Here is a 12,500-nt window from a genome sequence, read left to right on the forward strand (position 1 = left end):
CTCCTCCTCCTCCTCCTCCTCCTCCTCCTTCCTCCTCCTCCTCCTCCTCCTCCTCCTCCTCCTCCTCCTCCTCCTCCTCCTCCTCCTCCTCCTCCTCCTCCTCCTCCACCAGTCCTCCTCCCCCTCTTCCTCATCCTGCTCGTCCTCCTCCTCCTGCTGCTCCCCCTCTTCCTCCTCCTCCTCCTCCTCCTCCTCCTCCTCCTCCTCCTTCAGTCCGAAGGCAGCACCCACGCGTCCATGAAAGACGAAGACGAAGTACTTATGTCACGCCATATTTGGGAAAGGTTTTCCACCCCTAAAATAATGCGCAGTTGTTGGCGCATAGCAATAACAGAAAAATTAACAAAAGATAGTTTTCTGGTGATGTTTGGCAAACAGCCCAGTGAGGAAAAATTTCCCAAGAGTGCATATATATATATATATATATATAAATATATATATATATATATATATATATATATATATATATAATATGCAAAGTAGACCACTTGGAAAAAGAAACTAACGAAGCAGAGCGCTTTCGTATATTACATCTTCAGTGCAACAAGTACTTGTTGCACTGAAGATGTAATATACGAAAGCGCTCTGCTTCGTTAGTTTCTTTTTCCAAGTGGTCTACTTTGCATAAGTGAACACACGTACCCGTGTTCTTATTAGCATATATATATATATAATATTTCAGGGCTGTGGAGTCGGAGTCGGAGTCGGAAGCAATTATGGTCACTGGAATCGGAGTCGGTAAAAATATACGGACTCCGACTCCAGTTAAATTTACACTTGATAATGCCTTCGTTTAGTCTGTAGAGTTATGCTGTGCACACTCCTTATAAGTAGATTATATAAAAAAAAAACCCATTTTATAAAATGTAATAAATCTCATCCTCTTATCTTCGTGGTCATTCCACTAAACCCCCAATTGGCTTTTAAATTTACACATAGAGCGATAAACATCCAAAGTATTACTTGAATAAATTAGATAAACACCTCAATTTTACACCTGTTGACACACAGTCACGGGAGCTGTAATATTCCTGTCAAGTTCCATATGCATCGTTTCCATCACTCCATCAGTTTGGTGGTTTCTCCCACTGCTGTGTTGCCAAACAGTAGGATAATTATGATTTCAACTATAGACTAACGCAATAATACTATATCTTCTCTTCTTTCCCCTTCTTTGTCCCCTCTATACTTTTTAACATTGAATTATTGAAATAAGGATATTTAAAGTTGAAGAAATAAAAATTTCGCGTTTCAAACATGTTCAGCTGTATCTTGTATTGTACTCGTATCGATAGGATTGGTTCTAGAACCAGAGTAATGTCCATCGCAATAATCGCATAGCAGTACCAGTATGTAGTTAAATCAAGAGGTACATTATAGAATCTTTATTTTACTGAATTTTCTCCAATATCCTTTCAAAAATTCTCTACTTCAGTAATAAAGTATTAATGAAGAGGTCCAATATAGGAAAGCCACACTATAACATATATCTTTATTCTTTGATATAAACCAGTTATAATGATATAAGTCTACTCAGGATTGGAGCGTATGTGTGTTGTATAGGCTTTATAAAATATGTAGGCCATAATCAGTTAATTACATGAAGAGGACTTGGAGTCGGTGGTCCTAAAAATAGAGGAGTCGGAGTCGGAGGTTTTGTGTTCCGACTCCACAGCCCTTATATATAATATACATATATATATATATATATATATATATATATATATATATATATATATATACAATATGCGTATACTTAGGGGGCTCACCACCAACTACGATTCACAAGAGAAGACCTCGTAAAGGGTACTTCCATTATTGCCACGGAAAAAGACCACAAAAGACTTGCGATTATCGAAACGTTGCATATCAAACACAGCAACCCCAACATGAATAAACAGCTTCAAGATCTCCAAATTCTCCCTTCTTCTAAAGCCATGATCGCACATTTCCATGTTGATGATGTCTACTCTCCCACCTCACAGCGCGGTGAACAATTGACCACCCCATGGCGTGGGTGATCATTTGTCATTGCTGGGGGGTTTTGTCCTTTTGTCCACCTCTCCTATGTTCGTACTTATTACATATTATTTGTTTGTTTTTGGTACCTTTCCTTAGCTCATTTATGTAACACTATTTCTGTATATTTACGCTTAGACTATTGTATGTATTATTCTGCCTTGAAAATGAAGTTGTGTAACTTCGAAACGTTGGTACCGAAATATCTACTAGTTTGACTATCCTGCCTCTGTGTTGAAATGTCCTTTGCTGATCTTCTACATAGATTGCCTCTTGAAATACGTCGCCTTCTTCGCAGTATTGAACAAGTTAACAAAAAAATTGTGAATTGTCATCATGCTATTATATACAATATATATACATACATATATATATATGTGTGTGTGTGTGTGTGTGTGTATGTACGGCGGGCGGCACCTCGCTGGTGGTCTGAGAGAGCATGGCGTCACACACGCATGGCTATCTTCACTTATTATGATTTCCAACTTGCTTGCCACTGAAATCTCGCCATATAGACTTTTCTCTCTATTGTCACTGAAATTTCGCATTATTTATGGAAAATGGAGCTCTTTGTCACACTGCTCAAGCAACACAAAATTGGTTGAGCCAAAATGGGATTAGGAAACTTCCATGGCCAAATCAATTTCCGGATATGAACCCTATTGAACCCTTGTGGGGCATATTAGACCGACAACTTCGCAAAAAGAACAGGAAGCCATCTTCAAAGCCCGAACTCATAGGATTACTACGGGAAACATGGCAAGAAATTCCTCAAAATTATATTCGTGAACTAATCACTAACATGCCTAGACGGGTCCTTGCATTGAAAAAAGCAAAGGGGATATCAGCCAATTATTAGTCATTCACATTATGACCGTTTATAAGCACTTTAACTGTATCAATTGGTTGTTTAATAAATAAAAATATTTCTCTTGGTGTCTTTTGAGTTCTGTTATGTCTGTATACATATATACATACATATATTACAAAGGATTACAAAGGCAAAGCATGCCGACAGGAGACCTTTTGATCCATATCTAGGTCGGATGCAAAAAAAAAAAAAAAAAAAAAAAATCATAAAAATAAATTAAAACTATAACAATGTAAATAACAATTAAATACATAAATAAATGCATTGGTATAGTTGAATAACAAACAAACAGGTAAATAGTAAATGATAATAAATTGACATATAACTAATAATAAATGAAAATCAGACAGACAAATTATAACAAAACAAAAACAAATAATATAACATAAATTATAATAATTACAGAATCTTACTTAGGTATTTATCTAAATGATTCTTAAAGCTTCGAACTGAACTACATTGTACTACCTGTGCAGGAAGTTTATTCCATTCATTAACTACACGGTTGGCAAAGTTGTTTCTACCTACTTCCAAATTGAATCTATTTCCGGACAGTTTGAGACCATTGTTTCTTGTCTGATTCTCATTCAATGTGAAAATTTGGTCACTTTTGTTGTCAATTCCCTTTAAAATCTTAAAGACCTGTATCAAGTCACCTCTGAGTCTACGCTTTTTTAGGGAAAACAGATTCATGTGCTTAAGTCGATTTTCGTATGATTTATTTTTGATATTTGGAATCAGTTTTGTGGCTCGCCGTTGTACTTTTTCCAGTCTGTCAATGTCTTTAATGAGATTCGGTGACCATACGGAAACAGCATATTCCAAATGTGGACGAACTAACGATTTATATAGCTTGTTAATGAGTGATGGACTTTTGAAATCAAAAGATCGCGCAATCGATCCCAGAATCTTATTTGCTTTCTCAGAGGCTGAAATACACTGCTTGGATGATTTGAGGTCGTTACTGATAATTACGCCGAGATCTTTTTCACTATCCACTTTTGTTAACGAATTTCCAAATAACTTGTAATCGTACTTGCTGTTATTTTTACCTATGTGCATTACCTTGCATTTACTTGTGTTAAATTTCATTAGCCACTTTTCAGACCATTGCTGTAATTTATCTAAATCTTCTTGAATATCTAATTGGTTTGAGTGATCATTTGCCACTCCGCACAGTTTTGTATCATCAGCAAATTTGGAAACAGTAGATTTTAGTCCATGGTCTATATCATTTATATATGTATATATATTTGTGTGTGTATGTGTGTGGTTCTAGACACCAGCAGTGATATAGCATATTCTTATTGTGGTGACGTTAGGTTAGTGGTGGCATGGCCCTCGAACTCAATGTTTATTTTTAGACATCTAGCCTCACAGAATTTGTACAGTTTGCTACGGTATAGCCTCCGCCAACCCCCCCTCCGTGAAGCCCTGCGACAACATTGGCATCAGACGAACAGCATGTCGCCACGTGGTCGGCCGTCCGGCGTAGCTAATTCACTATCATGTGAGGAAAACTGATTACTGTAATCTACTTCTTAAGAAATCCTGTGAACTAAGCTCGGGTGTATATTTTTGGATCTTTTGCTGTTTCCCTGGTAATGTTCAAGCAATGGGTTCGTTATTTTTCTCTTGACAATTCGACGCCAATCGTTTCTGTCTGTGACATTACATGAAAAAATCTAAATTTCACGAATATACATACATATGTATGTGTGTGTCTGTGAGAGAGAGAGACGGGGGAGGGAGAGGGAGAGAGGGGGGGTGGTGCAGGCGAAGAATGACAGGAGTTCTGTACTCTAGAAGCCCCACAAAATTGGCAGTGTTCGTGATGGTCTGTCCCTGCGTGTAAAACTTGCCACCCACAACGATATCCATGGCAGATCCTATAATCACAGGCAGGTCGAACATGCGGCCCGCAGAAGCTTTCAATAGCGTCCTGTTTGATTTGGAATCCCTGGTTTTCTAAAGGGCGAAAATGGGACTCCTGTTACTCAAAATGTCATGTTTACATATTAACGATAAGAAAAACTAAACTAAAAACTTGAATATATGTATATATATATATATACGAATTTGTATTGACAAACTGCCGTTCATACTCAACATGTAGAATCCTATTGAAAAAATACAGGATGGATGGGTCCAAAAGAAGTCTTACATGCGTATTGCCAAGAATACGAGTTTCGTGAAAGAAAAAAATTAATATTATTTCATGCCGTTTTTGATGCAATTGCCCAATATCATTTTTGCGGGGAAAACTACGGATTATGATCCGTGGTTCCCGCCCAGACCACAACATTCGCTGTACTTCAGTCTGTGTGCATAATCACGACTGCCCCCTGCCCAGCTGAGGGCGTCATTTAGGCCCCTTTCACACTAGGCAACTAGTGACCGTCACTAGTTGCCTAGTGTGAAAGTCTCGGGCAACTGCAAGCAACCAGTGACTGTCACCGAGTTGTGGAACCCTTTCTCATCATCTCATTAGTCGAAAGAATGGCATCAATGGAGGAGGTGCTTTTTCTGTTGGCTTTGCTGGTCAAGAAAAAGAGACGGTCGGCGACGGCAACTGCCAGTGACGGTCACTTGTTACCTGAGCGGGCAACAGCCATAGCCTACTACGCAACCGGGCAACCACAGTGACGTAGTGTGAAAGGGCCCTTAGGGCCTTAGAGATGGCAACAAACTCGGTAGGCAGGAACAATCACGTCAGCATTTCCCCCCCCCCCGAAATAATATTACAGTAGTAATAATAATGATAGTAATGATAATGAAAAGCATACCAAGGCTACAGTCTGCATCGAAAACGTTAGTTTTTCACTTGCATCGCGGCTAGCCGGATACAAATATGATAACTGCATAGTAACATGTCTGGGCGGATGGAAGAAACCACGGCATCACACTCTATCTCACACACACACACACACACACACACACACACACACACACACACACACACACACACACACACACACACACACACACACACACACACACACACACACACACACACACACACACACACACACACACACACAAAATACAATACAATACATGAATTTAAAAATAGTTTAGATTAAATTTAGATTAAATGAGATATGAAGACGGGACACCACGAGCATAGCTCCCCTTCCCGTAAAATACAACTAGGTAAATACACACACACACATATATATATAGGCAGGAGCTTTTCTCCTATCCATATTTCATTGAAAGTGATGGCTAGTTTTGCGCTTATTACTTTCTCGAGAGATTCCATATGTCTCACTTTGGACTTGTTCTCCTTTGAAAGGAGATTTATGAGTTCACTATATGTATTTATTATAGCTAGATTGCTATTTCGGGTACAAGACCGTTCTTCAGTAGTTTGGGATATTCTTACTCTGTGGTTTGGGAAGAATGTCCCGAAGAATGAAGTGATGACAGCACATTTATACGTTTATGTTCATACTTGCTACACCATCAATTTGGAATTATTTGTTTCTTCGGGGGCAAATGCACGGGACTTCTATTGGACAACACTCGAGCAGTCAGCGTCTTTATGTAGAATAATCGTAGTAAACCCGGTCGATAATGTAATCGATGGTTCGATTTACGGAAATGTTAGTGTATAAGCTTTCTACATCGAGAGAAGCTATTCTTCCTCCTGCAGGGTTAGTCTTAAGGAAGTCGGATGTAAATTGCTGACTATAAGTGGGCGGTGTGTTGGGGGTCTGGATGGTGTACAATTTCTCACCAAATTTGTATGTAGCTGTAAGGATTTGTGAGAACATAGGTCGGAGGTTATTGTCAGGTTTGTGTGTTTCGACATTTCCGTAGCAGTAACCCATACCGTACTCGCCTGTTAATTTGTCAAATTTTATTGTGCTGGGAGCGATGTTCTCCTCTATTACCCTGATTCCTATTTTTATCTCAAGTGATTTGGTCGGATCTTTGGTGATTTTCTTGAATTTTGTCTTATCACTTGGTAAGATAGACACCATACCAAGGTTCTCCGAGGCGTTCACGAGTACGTAGGTAGCCGCTTCATGTTTTTCTGCCAGGGTCCGCTTATAACTGCTTTGCTGCCTCGTTGTGTTTATTGTCGATTAAAGTGCTTTTATGATTACCTCTAAATTTGTTCGCTTCCGTGATTACCTCGGGTTTAGAGGAAGGCTCAGCAGTGACTTCACCTTTCCTTCTTATAAATTTCTTCATATCACCGATGAGGACTTCACATTCCGTTCTTTTCTGGAATCTCTTTTGGCTTTGACATGATATGACAGTTGAGGCCCAAGTTAGGCAGTTGTTCTTGGCCTGAGTTGAGAATCTTATTTGTTAAATTGATGTAACCATTTAGAGGGCGTCAGTATGGCCGTCGTTTAGGTTAATCAATTTCTTTTGGTTAGCTTTAGTGATGGAATCTGTATGTTGGTTTATAATGTCTAGTGTGAAAGGGGCCTAAATGACGCCCTCTGCTGGGCAGGGGGCAGTCGTGATTATGCACACAGACTGAAGTAGAGCGAATGTCGTGATCTGGGCGGGTGAAACCACGGATGAGGCCAGACGTCAATTGAGGGGTTATGAAATTGCGGGTCATGACCCCAAAAGGGTCAGGGGGGGGGGCGGTCATGGAGGGTCCAACTGTATGTACATCCAGCTACACAGACCCGCGTATTCATTTGTTTATATAAAAAAAAGCAAACGCATCCTTCTAATTAAAATGGATGATAAGTTCATCCTTCTTAACAAGCATTAATAAACAATGATATATATGTATTTTTAGCGCTGTCTCTGCTGTCATTCATAATTTAAATTCCAAATTACGGTATGTGCGATATCCAAAATTAGTATCCTTTCAGAAGGCCTAAATAAGTTGGTGTCATTATAGCTTTGGTACCACTCAGAGATTATGTACTGAAGAAGTTTGGGAAACGCTGCGTCAAATTCATCACTCGCTGAACATTTTGCATCACTGATGGGGGCACATAAGGAATAATCACCCCAGAACGCCCACATGAACAATTGTCACCCCACGTTTGCAACATTGTCAAATACATCGTACAAAGATTACAATATTTTAAAACTGAAAACTGACTTGCTGTTCAATAATTTTTAGTATTTTTGACACCTTTTCACTAACAACATTCGGTATGGCTGAAATGTCCGGGCAGTTTTTTTTTTTTTACTTTGTTAAGAGATGACGATTCCATGAAAGAAGACAGATGTTTACAAACAGCTAGGAAGCAAACTGTAGCATAATCTTTGTGGCATTTTTTTTTTTTTCTCTTCTAATTGTTTCATCTACACGCTTTCTTCTGCCGTAGGAACATCAAAGGCAAATGATGCTGAAAATGAAAATCGATGTTCAAAAGATGACAAATCTCATTTTTTTAATTCCTTTGACAACAATTCCACGTAGCTGTCATATTTAGCAAAGATAAGTACAGGCTACCTCCCTTGTAAGGGGATATGTATGTATATATGTAAGGGTATATGTATGTATGCCTTGGGTATATGTATGTATATATGTAAGTACAGGCTCGTTATTGGTCATGTTTTTCAACTCTATGCACGTAGGAAAGTTAACTAATTTTTCGTTTGACAACTTTATTCTACAGCAGGATAATTATTTTGTTTTTACCTCGTAATTTTCCATTAAACGGCCCATACACGATCAATTATATTGCGCAATTTTATTGTCAATACTCTGAATTGACAATGAAATTGACCGTGTATGGGCGATATATTGTATTGACAATAAAATTGCGCAATATAATTGATCGTGTATGGGCCGCTTTATGGCCAGTTTATTGCGCAATATTATACACAGAAAAAGTCAAATTTTGGGGCCAGCTTTCGTCATTTCATCCGTGTTTTGACCTTCCATTTTCAAAAACATAGATATTTCTTATCTCGAAAAAAAAAATATATATTCAGCACTTAACGACATGACATCCAGAGGATTGTGTGTCTGTTAACTATCCTTGTTACCAAACAACTGATTGAACTGGCAGTGGTAAGGAGCTCGTCATTGGACGCAGTTCCCTTTCTTTGTGATCACTCTAAGCACGTGATCCAAATTCAAAACCTTTGAGCATAAATTTGACTGATCAATAATACAGAGAAAATGTGCAAATAAAAAAAAATGGATATTTGCAGCGGTCATCCAAAACCTGATCGACTTCTGAAAAATGTCCTTGGTAGTGCCAAACGTTGGGGTCGGTTCGGTCAATTCTTCGTAAATGCCCTGATGAAGAATGCGGTGTCGACAGTCATCGATAACAACAGAATTTTTTTTTTTAAACCTTCAGCTCACCTGCCATTTCATCAATTCGTTAGATTTCCCCTCTCGTAACGATAATTTTCAGGTTGCATTAACGAAAGCGATATTCTCTAGGGCCGTTGGTGTCTCAAATTAATCTCTAATTACTTGCGGTTTAAAGTAGTCACTAACACACCTGTGAAATCTTACATTTTTTGCACAAGTCTTGGGCAAATTCTATAATTCTCAAATCTTACGCTTTTTCTCCGCGCGTGTTTTTTTTTTCGTTATGTTTTCATACTATGTCGTGTGTTTACGTTCTGCATTTGTTTTAAGACAAATATTGTATGACAAAAAATATGGTTTTCTTATGGTTGAATTACCGTTTTATACACAAACGCAACATCGCACGACAAGACACGACAGTAGCTTGCTAGGTGTGCCTTCATAGCTATCGTAAGGTTGTCTTATGTCTTATCTCAGAATGTCTTCAAAATATAGTCTTTTGGCGTGGCTATTTCAACATTGGGTATATTCGGAAACGTTTGTAAACGTTTGAGATGAAAGTATACTTTCCCATCATTTTTTTTTTCATCTAATAAATAATATTATTTTAATTTTACGGAAAACTGAAAAAAACAGGGAGCCCCCAATTGCCCCTTTTGAAGGACAATGTTTCCATGTAAGAAACTAAAAAATACAGGAATGAAATTATTTGTTTATTAACAACTCAAACTACGAATTATTTATGTAAAGATAAAATGAAGAATTATTACGCAAAAAATACGTTCGGCAATTGCATCACAAACGGAATGAAACAAGAATAATTTCTTTCTTTCACGAAACTCATATTCTTGCAAATATGTATGTAAGACATCTTTTGGAGCCATCCATGATCCATTTTTTCAGTAGGATTCTACATGTTGAGTATTAACGCCAGTTTGTCAATACAAATTCGTAAATACACACACACACACACATATATATATATATATATTATATATATATATATATATATATATATATATATATATATATATATTACCGTATTTTACCAGAATATTTATTGTAGTTCGTACCGTCAAGATGAGAAACACATGAAAGACATCATACATAGAAATTGTAAGCCAATAGGTGATTACGATAACTTAAAAGTTATCATATTCTATGACAACCCCCGTACCTGTTCCCTTGTTGTGAAAAACAATCTGTCTGGCAATGGCGGCATATTATCGAGAACCAATGTCATTTATGAATATCGCTGTATAACTGGGGGCTGCGCACCTCGTAATTCTTCATACATTGGGTTCACGACATGCCAACTGAGTAGACGGTTGTCCCTACATTTACAACAAGGAGCAATTAAACAACACCACCTCCAATACCACCAGGCTTTAATCGATAGGAAGACAATCGTGGATAACACTAGGATAGTTGCACACTGTGCCAAAATTAAGGAACTAAAAATGCTTGAAGCCATCCACATTAGGGAGAGAGCTCCAATTATTAATATTCAATGTAATATGATTTCTGCCATCCCGCTATTTAATTCTTCCACGAGATTTGGAGCCCAACAACAGCAACACCCACCTCCTTCCTCTCCCCCTCCCCCTCCTACACCTCACCAACCCCCACATGACCAGCTTGGTGACCCAGCGAGAAGACCTACCTTACCTGACTCCCCCCCTCTCCCTCCTCCTCCCCCTCTCCCTCCTCCTCCCCTCCTCCTCGAAGAAGAAGAACAACAACCTACCTTACCTGACTCCCCCCCTCTCCCTCCTCCTCCCCCTCCCCCTTCCCTTCCAAGACGTAGTGCCCGGCTACGTAACGGATCACGAACCATGCACCGTTCCCAAGCGGCCCATTGTCAATTGTGAATCATGTAGCTTTGAAAATTGTGACTTTTCTCTTGTAACCATTCTGAAGATGACTCCCTGAAGTCGAAACGTTAAATTAAATATGGAAGAATTTGGAAGGCTTGTGTTTGCCCACCCTCCTGAAATGAGACCTACTGTGAGGAAAATTGAAAATCTCAGTAAGAAGATTAACCAGTGCCAAAATGCTGTCGTGTTTAACTCCGTGTGTATTAGTGAGAATCTGCGCCCTAAATATACAATATATATATATATATATATATATATATACATATATATATATATGTTATTATTATTATTATTACAAATAAAAAAATTCTGTTATAATTATTTCTTTTTCCTGAGGCGAGAGGCGTTTGGGGGTAAATCGGTTACACCGCCAACTGCGGTGAAGAAGAAGAATCGAAGAAGAAGAAGAACTCGAAGAAATCGAAGAAGAACTCGAAGAACTCGAAGAAGAAGAACTCGAAGAAGAAGAAGAAGAAGAATTCGAAGAAGGAGAAGAAGAAGAACTCGAAGAAGAAGAAGTAGAACTCGAAGAAGAAGAAGTAGAACTCGAAGAACTCGAAGAAGAAGAACTCGAAAAACTCGAAGAAGAAGAACTCGAAGAACTCGAAGAAGAAGAACTCGAAGAAGAACTCGAAGAAGAAGTAGAACTCGAAGAAGAACTCGAAAAACTCGAAGAACTCGAAAAACTCGAAGAAGAAGAACTCGAAGAAGAAGAAGAACTCGAAGAAGGAGAAGAAGAACTCGAAGAAGAAGAAGTAGAACTCGAAGAACTCGAAAAACTCGAAGAAGAAGAACTCGAAGAAGAACTCGAAGAAGAAGAACTCGAAAAAGAAGAACTCGAAGAAGAAGAAGAACAACAACAACTCGAAGAAGAACTCGAAGAAGAAGTAGAACTCGAAGAAGAAGAAGAAGAAGAAGAAGAAGAACTCGAAGAAGAAGAACTCGTAGAAGAAGAACTCGAAGAAGAAGAAAAACTCGAAGAAGAAGAAGAAGAACTCGAAGAAGAAGAACTCGAAGAAGAAGAACGAATGAAGAAGAAGGAGGCTAGAAAGGAACGGAGAGAGGCCAAAGCAAAAGCTTTAACAATTCGCAAAGTTTTGAAACAAGAAAAGCAAGTAAAAAAAAAAGTTATTAATTAAAGGAAAAAAAGAATTAAAAGAATATAACAAGGGTGTTTTGAACGGAAATTTAACACCAGCACAAATCGCCTATATAGATGACTTGCGAGAACAGCTAGATGTTGACAAGAAATAAAAAGCAATATGATTTTGATATTTTATTTTCCTAAAAAGGGGCGTAGCCCAGGGCGCGCAGGAGCGCCGCAGGCCAAGCCCGCGTCGAATTGTCAAGAGAAAAATAACGAACCCATTGCTTGAACATTACCAGGGAAACAGCAAAAGATCCAAAAATATACACCCGAGCTTAGTTCACAGGATTTCTTAAGAAGCAGATTACAGTAATCAGTTTTCCTCACAGGAAA

General features: G+C 38.5%; 1 protein-coding gene across 1 annotated transcript in view; it reads left to right on the forward strand.

Moving 5' to 3' along the window:
• The window catches only part of LOC143020673 (uncharacterized), a gene marked incomplete in the record, with an annotated part of 123,967 nt that overhangs the window by 98,465 nt on the left and 13,002 nt on the right, over window positions 1–12,500 (forward strand).

Source organism: Oratosquilla oratoria, chromosome 40, assembly GCF_046742065.1.
Source record: "Oratosquilla oratoria isolate Oo_2021 chromosome 40, ASM4674206v1, whole genome shotgun sequence".
In the NCBI taxonomy this organism is placed as follows: domain Eukaryota; kingdom Metazoa; phylum Arthropoda; class Malacostraca; order Stomatopoda; family Squillidae; genus Oratosquilla; species Oratosquilla oratoria.